This window comes from Trematomus bernacchii, unplaced genomic scaffold (assembly GCF_902827165.1).
Source record: "Trematomus bernacchii unplaced genomic scaffold, fTreBer1.1, whole genome shotgun sequence".
In the NCBI taxonomy this organism is placed as follows: Eukaryota; Metazoa; Chordata; class Actinopteri; order Perciformes; family Nototheniidae; genus Trematomus; species Trematomus bernacchii.
In genome coordinates, this window is record NW_022987550.1 from 715370 (window position 1) to 737486 (window position 22117).

The window sequence follows — 22117 nt, forward strand, 5'->3', positions numbered from 1 at the left end:
AAATGAAACGGAAAACAAGGCAACCCATCAAAGAGAGAGATTGGGAAAACAGTAGATTCTGGTAGCAGCAAACAAAAAATGATTCAACCACAATCTAAAGAAAAGTTGGATTCAGTTGGAAAGTCTGAATTTTTTCAAGCATTGGAATCGAGCATTATGGAAAACGAGTTATAATAATAATTATAGGGTTAGGGTTAGGTGACAAACACATGTAAGACATTTTTGATGTTGTTATCTGTAAAATAGTGAGCCAAATTACAGATACTGTATAAAATACATAGGATATAAATAGTACAGTACTGATTCATACCAAATTATCATATCATAAAAAGTTACTTTGAGTGTCAAACAACTGTGGGGGAAGTCAAATGTACAACACGTTGCACTCATACTCTCTCTCTGTTGCATAACGATTTCAATGGTTGGCGCTTAATTAATTAATTAACGTCTGTTACAAGTGGTCAACTTGGGATTTCAGTTATCAGTGTAACACCTGGTTCGTGATGTGGAACGGCCGTGGTTCATTTAAAGCAAAGCCTGGATAACGTGAATAGTCCTTGGTTGGTTTTACTAAACGATTGGTTAGTATTCTGGTGGACGGTTGAGGTTATCTTCAAGCAATGCATGGTACATTTCAATTAACAGCGTATCACGTGGTAAAAGTTAGCATAACAGTGTGTGACACAGACTGTATAATCACACTGTTAAATTGTATCATACAATCCTGGTTAATGCTGTTAAATGGTCGTATATAAAGGTGCATTCATGGTTAGGTTTACACAATACATGGTTAACGTGAAAGGATATCATAGTTTGGTGAAAACAAGTGCGTTTTTGCGTAATTTAAGCAGCGAACAAAGCGTCACATTCAGTGGACTTCCTTTTTTTTGGACAGGAACACATTGGAGTCAGTTAAAGTCTCTGTGTGTCTCATACGGATGGTAAAGGATGGATAAAGATGGCGGCGCTGCTCCCAAATGTTGGTATTTGACGCCTCACAGTGAGAGTCTCTGTATTTACTGTAACTCCCTGAAACACGTCTGTCCATCTTTTAAAGGCCACCTGCAGCCTTTAACACGCTGTCTTCTTCCTGCTTTAAAACACACACACACACACACACACACACACACAGTCAGTCTACACACAGACACACTTATACATGTTTTGCTGCAATTGTGAAGACCATGACCCAATAGCATGTTTTGAGGACCTTCCTTTCTGCCGTTGCCAGGAGCATGAAAAAACACACACACATTCTCCCACATGTGTATTGCACACACACACACACACACACACACACACACACACACACACACACACACACACACACACACACACACACACACACACACACGCTGACATATTTTCCTCCAGCTGATGACCTCTGACCTCTGACTTCCCCCCGGTTTATTTGTTCTTCTCTCACCCACTTCAACAAGAAGACAAGCCAAGTGGAGGAGGAAGTGTTCACATCATTTACTGCAGTAAAAGTACTTTATTAAGTACAGTATAAATACTCTGTTACAGTAAAAGTACTTTATTAAAGGTATTTTTCCCCGTAGTAAAGGTATGTAAGTAGCTGCCAAATAAAAGTAGTGGAGTCAAAAACTGGCCTACACGAATTTACTTTAATATGTAGTTTAGTAAGAGTAGAAATATCTAAAAAGTACCTCAACAGTATAGTACAATACTTAAGTAAATGTTCTTTTCATCAGTTAGTGGGCACACACACACACACACACACACACGCACACACACACACACAACACACACACACACACACACACACACACACACACACACGCACACACACACACACACACACACACACACACACACACACTCACACACTCACACACTCACACACTCAGGTCTGGAGGTTTTGGGCGCGTCATGCCGCTCTGCCATCAGTTGCTCAGATTGCCTGTAATGAGACGGCACACAGAGCCAAGATGGCCACCGCCATGTCATTAGCAGTGGAAATGTGGTCGCTTATTAAAGATGGAATATCAATAGGAGCTGATCCGGCTCACAGGAAGCAGCCGAGACACGAAACCCAGAGACCACGAGTCCCTCTGAACTCACACAAGAGAAGAATTTATTTCAGCCCATTCAGTCCTGATTTGGTCCCAATAGGATGGTTTAAAGCCCTTAGTTTTTGGGGTATATTGATCTTTAAAGTTGAGAAAACATATTTATAAAATCACAATATAGGCAACACGGGCATAGATACTAAAAAAGGTTCCAGAATGATCAATTTGCAGGTTTTAAGTCGTTGTTCTGGTGCTCATTTGTCTGAATTTACAGTTGTTTTTAAGAAAATTAAGTAAATGAAAGGACAATGATATCTAGTATAACCAAAACACATGAAGAAGAAGAAGAGGAAGAAGAATGTTCAACATATTTATTATAGGTCACTTTTACCTGGATATTACCTAGTTTATAACCTTATTCATAACGGCCATGTATCATGTATTCACGGTACAACAGGAAGAAGTACAAGCACATATATATATATACATACATTTACAATTTATAAATGCATGCAGTACATATTTTGGGTTGTATTCTGGGATTTGTATTATATTTATTGCGTTCTTCCCGTCTCTGTAAAACCCAAACTTCATCCTTTTTTTGTTGGTGGTTACATTTCTGTATCTTGACATCCTTGTAAACGAAGAAAAATCGAAATTTTAAGAGAATTGTAAAGAGAGGATTGAAAGACAGCGATCCAATCTTGTGGAGAGTTTGTCGGACCCTAAAATATTTTTTACGGGGCGACACATTCTGCCTTAAAAATAGGTTCAGCCTGAAGTGTCTGCCCAGTTTAAAAAGAGTCCAATAAAAACAAACAAACCATAATTACAAGTCATATTCTAAATGAGCTCTACAGTAAAGTGAAGAATATGATAAAGAACGGTTAGTGTTTCAGGTCATGTTAGAGTATGGACACACACACACACACACACACACACACACACACACACACACACACACACACACACACACACACACACACACACACACACACACACACACACACACACACACACACACACACACACACACACAGCTCATTGGCTAATTGTCAGGAGGAAAGTGAGTTGAGGAATGTCTGAGTTTGGAATAACACTGCCAGGACCGGGGCCAGCAAAGAGCAGTGTTTACCCTGTTAACACTTGCTTACATCTGCTTCTGTTTGTGTATGCATTCCACCAATGTATGTGTGTCTGTGTGTGTGTGTGTGTGTGTGTGTTTACCTCAGGTTGTGTTTGTCCAGTATAAAACTCGGACTGGTAAACTGGTTGCTTAGAAGGAACAGATGTGGCCAAGAATGTCCCTCTTTGTGTGTGTGTGTGTGTGTGTGTGTGTGTGTGTGTGTGTGTGTGTGTGTGTGTGTGTGTGTGTGTGTGTGTGTGTGTGTGTGTGTGTGTGTGTGTGTGTGTGTGTGTGTGTATGTGTGTGTGTGTCGTGTGCATGTTGAGGGGTGCATATGAGGTTTATTTCAATCACTTCAAATGGATTTAGCGTAAGAAGAAGCAGGTGGGATGTCGTATTTTAGGAGTGGACAATGAAAGGTACCATCTCCCTGGTTACATTCAAATAAAGCCAATGGGATTTTTCCATTGGATTTTTAATTATTGCTGAAAATCATTTTACACTACACATATTAACACCCTTTTATGATTTTTTAGCTAAAGGTGGCTAATGTTGGGCTATAAAGGAACTACAGCACGGTCATATGACTTTACGTCACCACGCTAAGCTAAAGGCAGCTAATGTTGGGCTATAAAGGAACTACAGCACGGTCACATGACTTCACGTCACCACCGCTAAGCTAAAGGAGGCTAATGTTGGGCTATAAAGGAACTACAGCACGGTCATATGACTTTACGTCACCACGCTAAGCTAAAGGCAGCTAATGTTGGGCTATAAAGGAACTACAGCACGGTCACATGACTTCACGTCACCACCGCTAAGCTAAAGGTGGCTAATGTTGGGCTATAAAGGAACTACAGCACGGTCACATGTCTTCACGTCACCACCGCTAAGCTAAAGGTGGCTAATGTTGGGCTATAAAGGAACTACAGCACGGTCACATGACTTCACGTCACCACCGCTAAGCTAAAGGTGGCTAATGTTGGGCTATAAAGGAACTACAGCACGGTCACATGTCTTCACGTCACCACCGCTAAGCTAAAGGAGGCTAATGTTGGGCTATAAAGGAACTACAGCACGGTCACATGACTTCACGTCACCACCGCTAAGCTAAAGGTGGCTAATGTTGGGCTATAAAGGAACTACAGCACGGTCACATGACTTCACGTCACCACCGCTAAGCTAAAGGCGGCTAATGTTGGGCTATAAAGGAACTACAGCACGGTCACATGACATCACGTCACCACCGCTAAGCTAAAGGCGGCTAATGTTGGGAGTGATGACGTTTATTTGTCTCATTCAGACACTTGTTAGCAAGCGCCATATTTAAATCCACCAGTGTGGTATTTACTGACGTAGAACAAAACTTTAAAATCCACAGACCTTATTTCAGGCCACTAACCAACTTATCAGTGTATGGAAACAAGATGTTTCTTTATTCACTGACTTCTTTGCTTCCAATACTCATTATAGTTTTAAGTTAAAAACATAGATATAAAGCAGTAAACAAATAAATGATCAAGTAGCCTACTTCTGAAGATCACAGTGTTACTAATCGGGCCACCCAGGAAACAGACATATTTATAGATATTTAAATGTTAAGTACAGGTACAAATACTTTGGCAGTGAGTTTAATTACCACATTTTCCTTCAGGTTTTTAATTAAGTCGTTTTCTTGCTTTTTTACGAGCTGAACGGCCTTCAAATTTCCACCTGTGGTTGCCATGACGAGAGCCTCTGTTTACTGTCTGTTGTTGCTTATTAGTGTGTGTGTGTGTGTGTGTGTGTGTGTGTGTGTGTGTGTGTGTGTGTGTGTGTGTGTGTGTGTGTGTGTGTGTGTGTGTGTGTGTGTGTGTTCCAGTTACAGTTGTTAAAGGAGTTCATTTAGTCAGAGCTCCTGAGAGGAAACGTATTAAACTCATGAAAACACTCGTACAATACCACAGTGTGTAAATACTCTAAGTAAATGTACTCACTACGCAAAATGGCCCACTTCATAATAATATGTTTTATTTTATTTGACCAATCAGAGGTGGGAGAGGTACTGAGATCTCGCCTTAATGAGATTTAAGATTTGGGAAAGAAGATAAAACATGTATTTATTTATTTTTAATAATATAATATTACAACTCTAATGCAGACTGTACAACACAGCATACCTAATGTGTAATATATATAATAATAAAATGATTATTTGTATTATTATCTTTATTATTATTATTGTCATTATATTTGTTATTATTTTGTTTATTATTTTATATTATTATTATTATATATTTTTAATAATATTTTATAAAAATAATTTACTTTTTATAATTGTATTATTATAATATCTTTTTTTATTATGATTTATATGTATTATTATTATATTTTTGAAATTATTTGTTGTTATTATTAATTATTTTTGTATTATTTATAATTATTTTAAGTATTATTTTTTGTATTAATACGAAGCTCTCTCTCTCTCTCTCTTCCTCTCCCTCCCTCTCTCTCTCTCTCTCTCTCTCTCTCTCTCTCTGATGGTTTTTGGACCTCCCCCCTCTCCCCCCCCCACTCCCAGCAGTAGCAGACGGGTCGCCTCTCCACCTCGCGCTCATCTCCAAATTCACGCGGACACCGAGCCGTCCGCGTGAACCTTCATCACCTTGATTTAAAGCTTAATTAGTGATTACCTGAAGATCTCGCGCGATTTCATTTGATGGATTCTGGGTTTTTGTCTTGCTTTTGGTCCGAAGAACTTGTGAACGAACCGGAGGAGGACTGAGAGTTTCTGGAAGTATTTCAGTGTGTGTGTAAGTGTGTGTGAGGGGAACGTTGTTGAAAACTGAAAAAAGTTTTTGATCCAATGCGTCCGGAGCGGAGGGATACATAGCGGAGAAACACCGAGAGAGAGGCGGGGAGAGGAGGCGTTTCACCGGCTGCTGGACCTCCATGTCTCCCCCCTGACACCAAGGTACTGGAAACACACTCAGTACTCAGATTGTGTACTTGAGTATAAGTATAAGTACTCAGATCTGGTACTGGAGTAAAAGTAGAAGTACTCAGATATTGTACTTGAGTATAAGTATAAGTACTCAGATCTGGTACTGGAGTAAAAGTAGAAGTACTCAGATATTGTACTTGAGTAAAAGTAGAAGTACTCAGATATTGTACTTGAGTAAAAGTAGAAGTACTCAGATCTTGTTCTTAAGTAAAAGTAGAAGTACTCATATCTTGTTCTTAAGTAAAAGTAGAAGTAGCCTACTCAGATCTTGTATTTTGTAAAAGTAGAAGTAATCACATCTTGTATTTTGTAAAAGTAGAAGTACTCAGATCTTGTACTTCAGTAAAAGTAGAAGTACCAGAGTGTATGAATACTCTGTTACAGCGACAGTAAAAGTAGTCATTGTGCAGATTGGTCCATTTCAGAATAATATATATGATATGTTTTATAATGATTGATCATTAAAGTGTTCTCAAAGCTGGTAAAGGTGCAGCTTTTTGTAATGTAAGTATATGTTGTTGCTAATACTGTACTGTTACCATGAGTACAGTTTTGCATGCAGCACTACATGTAACAGAGTATTTTTTACAAACAGCATAGAATACCACAGAGGAGAGGACTGGGGTTTAAAGGGCACACCCCTCCAAAATAAGACAACAAGCACAATGAGACATAAATGGAAATAGATAAAAGTTGATATATACACATAACCAGACCATTTTATAGAAATCATATGAAATGAAAAGGAAAGGGTAATTTGGAGACTCTCATGACACCCTTTCACAATAAAAGCCTTCCTATCGATCCCAGTATTGACCATTTGAAAGCTTCTTCCCTCTTCATGTCTTGTGAAGATTTTCTCTCAGGCTGTAAACGTGTGCATGCTTCCTGTTCAAGTTGGGATGCTTGTGTAATGGTGCGTGTGTCTTCGAAAACTTGTACATGATTGCAGTGTGTGTGTGTGTGTGTGTGTGTGTGTGTGTGTGTGTGTGTGTGTGTGTGTGTGTGTGTGTGTGTGTGTGTGTGTGTGTGTGTGTGTGTGTGTGTGTGTGTGTGTGTGTGTGTGTGTGTGTGTGTGTGCGTGTGTGCGTGTGTGTGTGTGTGTGTGTGTGTGTGTGTGTTTAAAAGTACTGCATTCTCACTCTAACACACACATGCCATCATTACGTCATTGCATAAAGCTTCTGATTGTATTTGTAAGGTCATTAATTGTCTGTGTAATCCAAAATCTCAAATTAGAACTACCAGGATTAAGCATATACTATATTTACTGATCCTCTCCTGCTCCCCAGAGGATGAACCACTTTGATTTAATGACTTGTCCTGCAGAGAAATAGCAACATAATGCTGTAGTGTGCATATCCGCCTGCAGAGGGCGCTATGGGGCGATTTGAAACCAGTTTAAATCCTGGTTAGGCAAACTGGATTAAATTGATCTGGATTAATTCTGTCATTTGTTTGAAACGTCTTTTTATCAATGATTTAAATACATGATTTAGCATTATATACAATGGTGAAGTATTTATTCAATAACCCATTTTGAGTTGCTTTAAGATTACTCTAGTATTAATTTTCTTATGCTTTATAATTCTTCACTACATCGCAGAGGAAAATATGAGACTTTTCATTACATGTATTACTTGTTACTTTAAGAATTATGATTATAAGTACAAAACATATGTAAATAAATCAGTAATGATGCATTAATGTAGCTTAAACCAACCCATAAAAGCATTAAGATGATCCGTTACAAGCTACAGAATGAGTACTTTGACAACTAGTACTTTATATGTTAATCCTTATAATGATGTTAGGTTTGCTGGCCTTTTCTTTTATTGTGGTATTACTACTTTAACTTACACCTCTTACCATGAGTCCACCCTCTATGTACCTCAATGGGCTGTAAGAAAGGACGAAAGAAGGGCATAGTCCATGTTTTTGAATTCAATGTAAGATGAAATGAATCTGATCCCGTCTTCTTTCACTCTCTCATCTTTCAAACACTTCTTGTAAAAACAAACTTCCCACACAGAAAAAAGTGTGGTGTGTCATCGTGATGGAGAGAGAAAGTGAGGAACTGATAATAACAGATAACTGATGATAACAAAACTGTAGGATAAATGTTTTAACGGGCCAAAAACACATATAAGTCTGATGACAATCTCATTTTTCAACTAACAAGTATTTGGGTTTTCAAAGCCGGCTTTTTATTATTCCTCTGTGCCATAGAGCTCCATTGCTGCACAATTAAAAGCACATCATTGAGTGTGTGTGTGTGTGTGTGTGTGTGTGTGTGTACACTGAGTGTGTGTCAAGGCTAAATCCTCAGCCAACAAGGCCCTTCGATTAATGGCTAAGAAAAACACTAATGGATTTATAATCGTTAGTGTGTGTGTGTCTGTGTGTGTGTGTGTGTGTGTGTGTGTGTGTGTGTCTGTGTGTGTGTGTGTGTGTGTGTGTGTGTGTGTGTGTGTGTGTGTGTGTGTGTCTGTGTGTGTGTGTGTGTGTGTGTGTGTGTGTGTGTGTGTGTGTGTGTGTGTGTGTGTGTGTGTGTGTGTGTGTTGGCAGGCATAATACAGCTAAGTCCTTCTGATAATTGATCTCACTTATAACACACTTTGAGTAGAGAAAAAAACACACGTCACTGTCTGTGTGTTGTGTGTGTTGTGTGTTTGTGTGTTTGTGTCTATGTTGTAGTGCCTTTGAGCAAGCAAATGCCTGTTGATGTAAGTGCTGCAACTACTGATATATTTCCTCCTTTAATTTGCCCAAAACCAATGTTTTATTGTTAAAAATGTCAGAAATGAGGGAAAAATAACAAGAAATTGTCAATCACAGTTTCTCAAAGCTCAACGTGATGTCTTTAAATGTCCAAAGATATTCACCTTAATCTTATTTAAGACTGAGAAAATCACAAAATCTCCATATTTTAGAGGCTTAAAAGTGCATTTTCTGACAGAAAAAGCAAATAGTTATTATCAAAATTGTGTTTTTCCTTTGATTGGCTAATCTATTGGTTGACTAACTCTTAAAAAGTCATACATTCTTAAATATAAACGCCTCATTTTGTTAGTTTGCTTGTAAAAGAACATTTTGTCCATTTCTTGATGTTGAGAGATGCAGCTTTCGTACAGTTATGATTTCTAAATATCCCATAATCCTTTGCAGAGTTGTCAAGTGTGTGTGTCACCTGGTGGTCCTTCACACACCTGCGTTAACTTCCATCATTCCTCCCTCTCTTCCCTTTCCCTCTCAGTGTGAGCTGAAGCCTTTATCAGTCCCGCTCATCATCTCCGTTTGAAGCAGTTTTAAATGAAGACTTATTGCAGACTCAAGAGGGTCAAACTGAAAGGAGATAAGGGATGACGGGGGTTTTCAGAATAATAAACATGAAGCAGGATTTCTCAGTTTGATTGAAGACACTGAAGCATCTTCCTCTTCCTCACCCTCTTCCCTGTCCCTCCATTAGTCCAAGAAACTTCCCTTTAAACACACTTTTAATGTAGTTTGAGCAACTTCTTCGTCACTTTTTATTTTACTTTCACTCACATCTCTTTCACTTCTGTCCATCCAGCCCCTGCTTTCTCTTTCACTCTTTATTCTTTTACTTATTCTTTACGTCTAGTCAATCTCTGAAGAAGAGACTCAATGGTTGTGGGTTCGAGTCCCACCAGAGTCGGGCTTTAGACACTGCAGGGAAATTCGGAGTATTACGGTTCCAGTTAAACCAATCAAAGTTAAACTCCCGTGAAGTCCAATCAAAGTTAAACTTCAGATACTGGGATGACCGTTGAAAAGTTGTAGTATTAGTTTGGATGAAATCTTCCTGCTAAAATAAAGATTTCACTTTAAGAGGAGTTATTCAAAGGTTGTGGGTTCGAGTTTGACCAGAGCTCTTATGCTGCGTTCACACCGGACACGATGCGAATACTCGCTTCGCTCTAATCGCCCTTATCACTCTAAACGCTCGAGTTTCACTGCGGCTGTCAGCTGTGTTTACTCCCATCATTCAAACAAGACGCGCTGGCTCGGGAGCTACAACTACAACAAAATGAACATATTTTACCGTGATTAAATTGTAATCAAATCAATTTTTATTTATATAGCACATTTTTAAACGATTTTTGGTCGAGCCAAAGTGCTGTACATATAATAAAAATACCCTACAGTAAAGACACTTTACAGCAAATACAACAGCACAGTTTGTTCAGAATATCAGTATGAGAAATACGACACCCTCTGTCCTTAGACCCTCACATCGTACAAGGAAACACTTCCAGAGAAAACCCCCCAGTTTAAAGGGGAACATGGGAGAAACCTCAGGGAGAGCAGCAGAGGAGGGATCCCTCTCCCAGGACGCACAGACGTGCAATAGATGCTGTGTGTAAATTGAAGAGATAATACATTTACAACATAGGTAGACCGAATGTTTGGAAATGCATGTGTCTATATTAAGAAGATGAATCCACAAGGATGTCAAAAACAATCCTGTGGGAGCCATCAGGGAAGCAGCATGACGTAAGTAACAACATACTGATACCGGTTAGTAAAAACCATGAATGAATGCTTTGACAAGTCTGCAGACAGACGGCAGGAGAAAAACCTTTTAAATTGCGTGTTTTCTGAATGGAGATCGGTTCGACCAGGCTAAGCTAACGTTGTATATGCTCCGACCGTCCACACTCACAACAACGGCCTACAGACATAAATAAAGCAGCGACTGTATTTACCATGACACAGGCAGTCTGTGGTTTGTACTTGATTAACTTTGGTCTAGTTTCTGAACAGATATGAGGAGCTGTGAGCTCTGAGTGCTAACAGCTAACGGCTGATGTTTTGGTTTTGTGGTTCAACGTCATTGACGGCAGGCTGAGATCCTCACCGCTGATTGGCTACCGCGAGATCACGTCACGCGAATTTGACGCTCAAGTTAAAAAAATGTAACTCGAGCGGTTGTCGCGGCCCCCTCCAATCGCCTCAACCGCGCCACGACATTCGCATCAACCGCTTCATGCTCGACGTCGGAGCGAATTCGCGTCTGTCCGCGTCTCTGCATTGACTTTACATGTATTCGCGCCGCCCCCAAAACATCGCATCGCGTCCGGTGTGAACGCAGCATTAGGGATCAAAGAAAACGTCCATGTTTAGGATGATCGAATGAACCGTCAAAGTATTTAGAAGCAAAATGAAGGAAGATTCAAGAAATATGTAAAGGGTGTTCTTTCAACTTAAAGGCAGCGCTGAACATAACAGATGCTAGAAAGAAGGTTTCATTACAGACATCCCTCTGTACCTTCTTTCTTTTTCATTATTGGTAATTGATTTGAACTTTCTGTGGCTCTGTGGCGCAATGGACAGCGCATTGGACTTCTAGTAAAACCACAAAGCAGTAATTCAAAGGTTGTGGGTTCGAGTCCCACTAGAGTCGAGCTTTATACACACCATGTTACTTGTAGAGTTTAGATGAATCTGTTCTTGCTAAATAATGAATTAACTTGCAGTCAAACTCAGGAGAAGTGTCTTGGAGGTTATAGGATCGAGTCCCACCCAAGTCTATTCCTTAGATTCATTCCAAGGTCTAGGATTAAGTTATCAATTAAACCCTTTGAGTATTGATAAGGGAAAATGGGTGATTCTGGTTTCACTAATATCTAAAGGTTGTTGGTTCAACTATCACTAAGGTACAACTTTAGACTTTGGCAGCAGGGAACATTTGAGTAAAGGACAGCACATTGGACATCTAGTCAATCTCTGAGGAAGTGATTCAAAGGTTGTGGGTTCGAGTCCCACCAGAGACAAGCTTTAAATACTGCAATATGTCAGACTTAAGTAGAGTAATTTAGGTTAAAGGTTTGAATCCCACCACAATTGGATTGTTGACAAGGACAACACTTACAACAAATGTTTCAGTTAATTATATATTTTGGTTTAGGATGTGAAGGTTGTTGGTTCAGTTTCCTCTATAGTTGTTAAAAGGCAGTAGTGACCATTTCAACTCTAAGATAACAGGTTTAAGAGTCAAGCTTTAGATACAGTTGTATTCCTTTCTCGCTAAAACAATGAATTCAAATTGGAGTGAAGTGATTTGAAGGTTACAGGTTCGAGTCCCACCAGATTAAGAATCTGCAATCACCTTCACCAGTCAACTTTGTACCATTACAGATTGGGTTGATCCCTTTATACTAAAATAATTAAAGTGGACCTATCATGCTATATTTGAATAATATAGTGTAGGACCATACCTATATAAGGCATATTTATACTTTTTTTTTTTCAAAATACCAAACAGATCATGCATTTTAGCCATGCCTCATTTTGCTCAATTTGAAAAATGTTAGCTCTGTTTTTGCAAGGGCTGATTCAGTGAGAACAGCACCACCTACAGGCCTGGCATATGTACTACAGCGTCTCCAGCGCTTTCGAACGGAAATGGCCGTGGCTGTCTCCTCCTGATTGGTGGAGTTGGCCCAATAGCCGTAGCGCCACCGTCCTGACGTCAGGACAGTGTTCAAATCTGGATCAGTTTTTATCAGATCCGTTGCAGCCCCTTTTTTAGAGATTTGGGTATGGAGGAAAATAGAGAGGGTTGTGTTTTCTGACACTTGGTGAGTTCCCTGGAACACCGGGGACACATATTCATGTAGAAAAGACGTACACAAGTGCATTTTGCATGATAGGTTCCCTTTAAGTCATTCCAATGTTGTCGGTTCGAGTCCCATCATGCCTGATTTGGGAATCATATGAACTTTCAAGTTAGGATTACATGATCAATCTCGACGAAGGGAACAACTGATGATTGGTGCTTTAGTCAAATATGAAGGTTGTTGGTATAACTTCCACTCAAGTTAAACTTGCAGTGGACATTAAAACTGTAGGACAACAAGTGTGATTAAAGGAATTCTTTTTGCTTTCTGTATTTTCTTTGACTGAGTTCCCATGAATGTTTTTTATATGTAACAGCCCATAGTACTCTTTATAGAAGTACATGAATGTGTTTTATATGTTCTAGGATTTTTAATATGTTTTTCTCTGAGAGACTGAGCAGCTTTTAAAAAACACAAGGAGCCATTGATTCACAGACAAACAGAAATCAAACGCACCCCAAATATCTGAAGTATTTTGAGGCAGTTTTCATATCGAGGCCATGCCGGATAATTATGGGATGTGGAAGAATCGTTTCCTCAGCGACCGGTGTTTGACGTTTATAATAATTAGTCCGACAATTTAGCATCATTTGAGGTTGGACAGAGGCTCTACTGTGACGTGTGTGTGTGTGTGTGTGTGTGTGTGTGTGTGTGTGTGTGTGTGTGTGTGTGGCAACAGATGTATACCGCAGTGTTTCCAACCTCAGAGCAACACAGTAAACATAAACAACACACACACATAAATGCAAGGACACATACAGTAAATATACATGTTCACTACACACACACACACACACACACACACACACACACACACACACACACACACACACACACACACACACACACACACACACACACACACACACACACACACACACACACACACACACACACACACACACACACGGATGCATTTCAAATAAAATAGCTGTACCGAAGCGAGAGAGACATTTGTTTAGTTATATTTCCAAAAGTGGTCTCCTCCATCATCGAACGCTGTTTTTACTCAGGAAGGAGAACAAATAATCAGAAAGGAGTGTGTGTGGTTTTGTGGTGTAATGGATAGAGCTTCTGACTCCTGGTTGAACTCTAAAGAGGTGGTGCGAAGGTTGTGGGTTTGTGTCTCATCAGAGTCAATGTTTGAACCTGGTGACCAACATTTTAGGGCCTTATTGTAAAGAAACAGCATTCTCTTCATGTTTGCTTCATATGTTTTTGAATTAATATAATTATTTAACTTAATGGGTTCATCTTACATGTTATTGACTGTTATTAAACTAACAGGGCATTTGGACATCAGCTCACCTGGTGCTTCATATATTGATATCCGGTTATACCAAGCTAAATATAAATCTGGCCAGCAATGTCTCTGTATACTACAGAGAAAAAGACATAACCCTACCTAAAGCTATACCTGTAAGCACAAAGAGTACTCTGTAGATCTGGTATTAAACACATGGCTCTGTGGCGCAATGGACAGCGCATTGGACTTCTAGTAAAACACTGGAGAAGTGATTCAAAGGCTGTGGGTTCGAGTCCCACCAGAGTCGACATTTAAAGGTTTATGAAGGTGTTTATAATCAAGATACATGAAACAACCAAAATGTCAATGGTTTATGTGATTATATATTTCAAATTTAGACTCTGCTGGGAATTGAACCTCCATTCCAGTCTATTGACCTACAGAAATATATGTTTATAAAACTGATGTTTTCTGTCAGAAGCATATAACAACATTTCTAGAGATCAAATCTGCCAACAAAAAAGTCACGTTCGTGACCAACAATGTGGCTCTGTGGCGCAATGGATAGCGCATTGGACTTCTAGATATGCCCAGGAGAAGGTATTCAAAGGCTGTGGGTTCGAGTCCCACCAGAGTCGAATGTTATACATCATTTGAGACTCATCAAACAGATCATCAAGACAAGAAACTGTACCAACTCATGTTCAACTTGAAGTTCAGTTGATGTATGCATGGCTCGGACAAAACGACATACTGCAATGTGAACAAAAGTGAAAAGAAACATGTGTATTTGTTCCAAAATGTACTGTATGTAGATGTATGGTTCTGTCTTATTTTCAAACAGAAAACAATACTTCTAAGGGTTTAACTAACAGAAAAGTGATATAGTTGAATATATGGAGCATTGGGTTCGAGTACCTCCAAAGTAGGGGAACATATTGTCATTAATGATCTTCAGCACTACAAATATCAAGTTGTTTTAAACCGGTTGAACTTAAATAATCAGCTTTCTGTCAAAATAATTCTCTAATTGTAATCACTCATGTATAGCACAGGGACAGGGCTCTGTGGCGCAATGGACAGCGCATTGGACTTCTAGTAAACCACAGGAGAAGTGATTCAAAGGTTGTGGGTTCGAGTCCCACCAGAGTCGATTATTATAAATAATTTGATACTCATCAAACATCTTCAATGTCAAGATCTGTAGAAACAATGCTCTGATTTGTTCATTGTGTTCATGGTTTAAACCAGGTGCTTGCGGTTGTTGTCACATTCGTGTGTGTGTGTGTGTATGAGAGAGAGTGTGTGTGTGTGTGTGTGTATGAGAGAGTGTGTGTGTTTGACACTTCCTGCTGTCTCTCCGTGCATTCCCAATGTGAATCATTGCCCGCTCTGTCTCACTTTATCATTCCAGTCTTCCCATAAAAACTCTCTGTCATTTGGTTTCTTTCCACTAATTTGAGGCACACACACTTAAATATGTACAGGGAATTTCCAAATACACACACACACACTTAGCCTGATGCGTAAGTGTCTTCTGTGGAGCAGCTGACGACAGGTTTAAAGAGTCTCAGGTTGATGGTTCAGCAGTCCACTGAGAGGACTCTGCTTCCCACAATACAACACAGGACAATAGTTCAGGGCTGCGGTTTGATTTAGCCCCTCACTCTGATGACGTGCATTTGAGTATTATCACAAATGTCTTTTGTTTTAGGAAATAGGAGAGTCTCTTCTGCACTTTGTGTTGTCTGATACAATTCCTGCTTGTTGTTCATACTTCCCAAAATGACATTAAAATATTGGCCTGTCAATGTTTTTGTCAAAAAACGACATTTAAAAAAGTAGTTTGGAGCCATAATGTTTAATGTTTCTGGTCTAGTGACTTTATTGTGTCTTTTAGAGGCGTTTAGCATTATATCCCAAATGTAGGCCTTCAGCAATTTGGCGAACAATCTATTAACCGATCGATAGATAAATCATTGACAACTATTTTGATAATTGACTAATTGCATAAGTCAGAACATGCTGTTTTTAAGCCTCTCAAATAATGAGATTTGTTGCTTTTTGCTGTTTATTATTATATTAAAGTACATATCTTTGGGTTCTGGATTGAAAAAAACTAGATATTTAAAGTAGGGCTGTGCGATTATGGCAAAAATCATAATCACGATTATTTTGGTCAATAATTGATATCACGATTATTAAACGATTATTCATTGACTTTGAAAAAATCCATTTATTGAACTTTAAAACAAATACAAATAATAATTTGAACAGTATCTTTTTAACTGTTGATTACCCTGAACATATAATTCAACTGAAAAACCAATACAAAAATAAATTAAATAAATGATACATTTTTATTTACATTTAAATAAATAATATCAAAATAATAAATACCAAAAAACAAGATCAACAAATATTTTGGAGCGCACTTCAACAAGCTACTAAACATATGTAAATATGATAAATACAAATAAATTAGACTAAAATATGTTGTAGTGCAGTCACAACCAAGCAAAGCAAAATAATCGTTTTTTTCGATTATGTTGTTTTCGTAATTGTGGCAGGCCAAAATCGTAATTGCGATTAAAATACGATTAATTGCACAGCCCTAATTTAAAGACATCTGTGAATATGGGTTATGGAAATGTTTCTGTATTTTCTGACATTTTTTAAGACCCAACACCTAATCAATGAATCTAGGAAATGATTGGCAGATTAACCAATAAGGAAAATAATTGTTTTGTTACTCTAAAGGTTATTTCCATGCTGCCCACCGACCTCAGCAGTATGTTTACATTGGAAAGAATGACAAAACGAAGTATAATGAAATGAGTCAGAAAGCTGGCTGAATTGGAGCCATTGTTCAGGCGGTCGATGGACACCATTGTTCTGCAAAGCAATGAACAAAGAAAATGTGAATGCTGCTCACAGCTGCAGAAATGGTGATGAAACGTCTCCAGAAAGATCTTAGAAAACCAAAACAAATGAATGCATCTTCAGAAAAAACATTTAATCTTGGTGGTTTACAGTCAGTTTGATGTTGTTGGTATCTTGTAAGTTCCTGTAAGAATAACAAGTAAGATATGTTGATGTCTTGCAATCCCTCTGAAAAATATTAGAACATAGGTCGTATTGTTGTGACACGTTTCAGATTGATGTTTGAATACAGTTATCCTACGGTTTCTCTTCATATGTAGTTTCCCCCCTGGTCTTATTGTCCTCACTTTCACAGCGTCATTTCACTAAGGTCCTGTAAAAGACACTAATGGCCTGTTCTCACCCCTCAAACAGAACAGAAATGGAATAAACTTGAACTGGAAACAAACAGAAGAGGTCTGTCCAGATTTAGCTGCTTACAATCAGAGGTCAGAGTTCACAGTCTTTCTGTCTCAGACTTAACGTTTCCCTCAGGAGGAACCTTCACAAGACTATTTTCACTTCATTCTTCTGTTACATGTAGCTGTACTGGGAACTACAAATCCTTATATAGACTCTGCCAAACAATTGTAAGTTTCATTAGATTTGTCTGTCTTTTTTAAACAGATTACACAATCCACAGTTCTCATGCAATAATATCAGACCCCAGAGGGATGAGAACCCACAACTTTAGGATTACTTTCATAGTAGAAGTCCAATGCACTATGTATTTCTCCACAGACCAATCTCCCTTTGGTATAAATGTAGACCACTATGTCAGGAAATAGCTGCACGAGTGATTGACGTTACAATCTGGGGGACTCAAACCCACAACTTTTAAATCACTTCTTGAGAAGTCCGGTGAATTGTAGAAATTGTAGAAGACTTTGGAGGTAGTCAAACCCAATGCTGCAGAAGGAGGAATCATACATATACATACATGACATTTTGGCACGAATACACAAATTATTTTTCACTTTGGTCAACATTATAAGACGGAGCCTCGCCGTAGGCCTGCATCCATTCGGTGCACTTCTAGTTGAACCTACAGTTTGCAGGTCTTGAATCCACAAACAAGTTGTTCTTCTACAGAGTATCTAAAGCTCGACTCTGGTGGGACTCGGACCCACAACCTTTGAATATCTTCTCCTGGGCATATCTAGAAGTCCAATGCGCTGTCCATTGCGCCACAGAGCCTCATTATGGATCCTCCCACTGTGACATTTTTTAGTTTCTGTTTTAGTATGGTTGTACTGTATTAAACTTCTTAGACTTAGAACAGTTTTGCCTTATCTGCAGTAAGTCAGTTATTTAGAGGTTTAAACCCCCTTTTCCAAACAAACCATTTTAGAAAAGGATAACTCTAGTGGGAACCCCCAACCTTTGGGTTATACAGTATAGAAGTCATTCATTAAGTGAACTTAGTTGAACATTTCAGTTCAAGCAAGACTTTCTCTGAAGACTGACTTATGTGGGACTTGAACCCACAAACTTTGAATTACATTTTTATTTCTGAATGGTATCCAAAGCTCGACTCTGGTGGGACTCGAGCTTTACATAGAAAAGGTAAACTCTAGTGAACTTAGTAGAAAATGTCATCCTTCTGTTTTTGCAAGAGTTTCTCTGAAGACTGACTTATGTGGGACTTGAACCAACAAACTTTGAATCACAGTTTCATTTCTAACTGGTACCTAAAGCTCGACTCTGGTGGGACTCGAACCCACAACCTTTGAATACCTTCTCCTGGGCACATCTAGAAGTCCAATGCGCTGTCCATTGGGCCACAGAGCCTCACTTTTGGGCAGTCTCCCTGCCATTTTGTTTTGTTTTTAAGTATCGTTGTACTATACTGAACTTATTAGACTAACTTCTATATTTGTTGTTTTAGCTGCAGTTATTTAGAGGAAAAACCCCCCTTTTCAATACAAAGCGTTCCAGATACTGAATGTTAATAGATATAGCCCTACCTATAAAAGGTAAACTCTAGTGAACTTAGTAGAAAATGTCATCCTTCAGTTTTTACAAAACCTTCTCTGAAGACTGACTTATGTGGGACTTGAACCAACACACTTTAAATCACAGTTTCATTTCTAAATGCTACCTAAAGCTCGACTCTGGTGGGACTCGAACCCACAACCTTTGAATCACAGTTTCATTTCTAAATGCTACCTAAAGCTCGACTCTGGTGGGACTCAAACCCACAACCTTTGAATACCTTCTCCTGGGCACATCTAGAAGTCCATTGCGCCACAGAGCCATACATTTGGCTCCTCCCACTGTGACATTTCTAGTTTCTGTTTTAGCATTGTTGTACTGTATTTAACTTCTTAGACAAACTTCTACTGTATATAGGACACCATGTTTAGCATTAGTTGCAGTGTGTCAGTAATTTAGAGGTATAAACCCCCTTTTCCATACAAACAATTTCAGTAACAACATACTGATACCGGTTAGTAAAAACCATGAATTAATGCTTTGACAAGTCTGCAGACAGACGGCAGGAGAAACACCTTTTAAAATGCGTGTTTTCTAAATGGAGATTGGCTAAGCTAACGTTGTATATGCTCCGACCGTCCACACTCACAACAACGGCCTATACAGACATAAATAAAGCAGCGACTGTATTCACCATGACACAGGCAGTCTGTGGTTTGTACTTGTTTAACTTTTGTCTAGTTTCTGAACAGATATGAGGAGCTGTGAGCTCTGAGTGCTCACAGCTAACGGCTGTGTTGTTTTTCTGGGGTCCTCTGAAGATCACGTCACGGCTCCGCCTACACTGCGTTACTATAGATACTACCCCAGTTCCTAAACTGTAATGGAAATGTGCCATAAAGTGAGCCAGTCCTAACGAGGCCTAGCCATACCGAGCGGGGCCGAGCGAGGCCGTGTAGTGGAAACGCGCCATTAGTTGAACATTTCAGTTCAAGCAAGACAACCTCTGAAGACTGACTTGAGTTGGACTTGAACCCACAAACTTTGAATCACAGTTATACTTCTAAATGGTATCTAAAGCTCGACTCTGGTGGGACTCGAACCCACAACCTTTGAATCACTTCTTGAGAGATCAACTAGAAGTCCAATGCGCTGTCCATTGCGCCACAGAGCCTCACTTTTGGTATCCTTTTTTTGCTTTACTTTTACTATTGTTGTACTATACTGAACTTCCTGCTTCTTTGTAGCTCACAAATCATAGTGTTTGGTCAGCGCTGACCAACCGTCAGTCACAATAACATCACTGTGTGAGTGTGTGTGTGTGTGTGTGTGAGAGAGAGAGACAGACGCCATGAGCACAATAGAAACAGCAGGACAACAGAGTGAAGCTATTGTGTGTCGATGTGTGTGTGCATGAAAGAGGAAGAGAAATTCTGTGTTTCATGTGTATACAAAGACACACACACGCACACACAGACAGACCACACACAATGTACTGGCCTACATGTGTGTAATGACGTGAACATGTCACACACATACACAAATAACCTATCACTGGGTCAGCACAGAAGGAGGGCTACCATTGACGAAAAAAATCATATTTAATAAAGATCTCATGTTACACAAAGTGGGTTAATTTAAAAAAAATGCTGTTTTTGTCAACGTGCAACAACAACAACCAACATAATACAATGAGAGTATAGACAATAAATATGAGAAAAAATAACAATTAAACCCAAAAAGTATATACCGCGCATTAAAACACTTCTGCGAAAATCCTACAGTATAATGATCCGTACATCATTAATGATTGTTGAAACTGTCAAACTCACAACCATTGAATGTCTGCTTCAGAGTTTTACTATAAGTCTTTTTAATTGAGTTAGTTTTTTTATGCTATAGTTAAATGTTGACTCTGGTGGGACTCGAACCCACAGCCTTTGAATACCTTCTCCTGGGCATATCTAGAAGTCCAATGCGCTATCCATTGCGCCACAGAGCCATGTTTCGGTCACAAACATGACGTTTTTTGTTGGCAGATTCTCTAGAATTTGTGTTATATGCTTCTGACAGAAAAACTACTACATCAGTTTTATGAAACTATATTTTTGTGGGGCAATGGACTTGAATGGAGGTTCAATTCCCAGCAGATTCTACCTTTGAATGTTCAAATGTTTGCCGACTACATAATCACATAAACCATGGACATTTTGGTTGGTTCATGTATTTTGATTTTGAACACTTTTATAAACCTTTAAATGTCGACTCTGGTGGGACTCGAACCCACAGCCTTTGAATACCTTCTCCTGGGCATATCTAGAAGTCCAATGCGCGGTCCAAACAAACAGAACCTAATGGAAGTTTATTTTTTGCATATTTAGAAATAATCTCCTACTTCTCACTGCCACCTCACTTAGTGACCAACTCCTTAAGAGAGACACAAATAAAGTTGTACTTTCACAGAGATCGACACAAATCCTAGACTTTCTATACAGAATATAGTATTCCTTTGTGTCCGTTACATAAAGCAGAATATTAGATTGTTTAAGCTCGATGTAAACAGCCGGGGAGGCGATGCTGAGGGCGAAAAAACCCAGGAGGCCTCTGCCTTCAGTGAGCTCATATAAACATGAACCCCAATACAGACAGGAAAGAATGTAAACACACACACACACACACACACACACACACGCACGCACGCACGCACACACACACACACACACACACACACACACACACACACACACACACACACACACACAAGGCATGTCCCAGATAGGATATTCACGGCCTTCAGACCTACAGTACAGGATCATTAAGGCACAAGTATGACTAACATTGTTCAGATTTGGTCTCTAAATACTGTCATCAATCTCTATTTTGTTTTTCCTTTGCATGTGTTTTAGCTTAAACATAATATATAACGGAGCATGACGATACCTGTTGCTGTCCGTGGTTACACTCACTGCTCCTGTTAAGCTCCTATTAACTTCATTCATTAGAATTTCATTTACTTCAGGCGGGGTTTTGACTCGGACACAATTTCTTAGTTTTACCTGCAGTCATTTAGAGGTAAGAACCCCCTTTTCCATACTAACAATTCTAGAAACTAAATGTTAAAGCCCTACCTAGATTCCCTTGCGCCTTAAAGCAAGTTTTCAAAGTTTTGCATCACCAAAATATTACGTCCTTTTAAGTGTGCTCGGTCTATTCCACCAAGTAATCTGA

General features: G+C 39.1%; 1 protein-coding gene and 8 non-coding genes across 10 annotated transcripts in view; 5 read left to right on the forward strand and 4 right to left on the reverse strand.

Moving 5' to 3' along the window:
• Positions 1-5740: 5740 nt before the first annotated feature.
• plekhg2 (pleckstrin homology domain containing, family G (with RhoGef domain) member 2) overlaps positions 5741-22117 on the forward strand; it is a 92046-nt gene continuing 75669 nt past the window's right edge. For both annotated transcript variants that reach the window (XM_034123689.1, XM_034123690.1), the window contains exon 1: positions 5741-6112. The gene's annotated coding sequence lies outside the window, so the exon portion shown is untranslated. The remainder of the gene's footprint in view (positions 6113-22117) is intronic.
• On the forward strand, positions 11479-11570 carry trnar-ucu. The gene is given in 2 exon segments: positions 11479-11515; positions 11535-11570. It is a non-coding gene; the product is annotated as a tRNA-Arg (tRNA).
• On the forward strand, positions 14248-14339 carry trnar-ucu. The gene is given in 2 exon segments: positions 14248-14284; positions 14304-14339. It is a non-coding gene; the product is annotated as a tRNA-Arg (tRNA).
• Positions 14579-14670, forward strand: trnar-ucu. The gene is given in 2 exon segments: positions 14579-14615; positions 14635-14670. It is a non-coding gene; the product is annotated as a tRNA-Arg (tRNA).
• On the forward strand, positions 15094-15185 carry trnar-ucu. Its single transcript is given in 2 exon segments — positions 15094-15130; positions 15150-15185. It is a non-coding gene; the product is annotated as a tRNA-Arg (tRNA).
• trnar-ucu lies at positions 18060-18151 on the reverse strand. Its single transcript is given in 2 exon segments — positions 18060-18095; positions 18115-18151. It is a non-coding gene; the product is annotated as a tRNA-Arg (tRNA).
• On the reverse strand, positions 18654-18745 carry trnar-ucu. The gene is given in 2 exon segments: positions 18654-18689; positions 18709-18745. It is a non-coding gene; the product is annotated as a tRNA-Arg (tRNA).
• trnar-ucu lies at positions 19972-20063 on the reverse strand. The gene is given in 2 exon segments: positions 19972-20007; positions 20027-20063. It is a non-coding gene; the product is annotated as a tRNA-Arg (tRNA).
• Positions 20800-20891, reverse strand: trnar-ucu. The gene is given in 2 exon segments: positions 20800-20835; positions 20855-20891. It is a non-coding gene; the product is annotated as a tRNA-Arg (tRNA).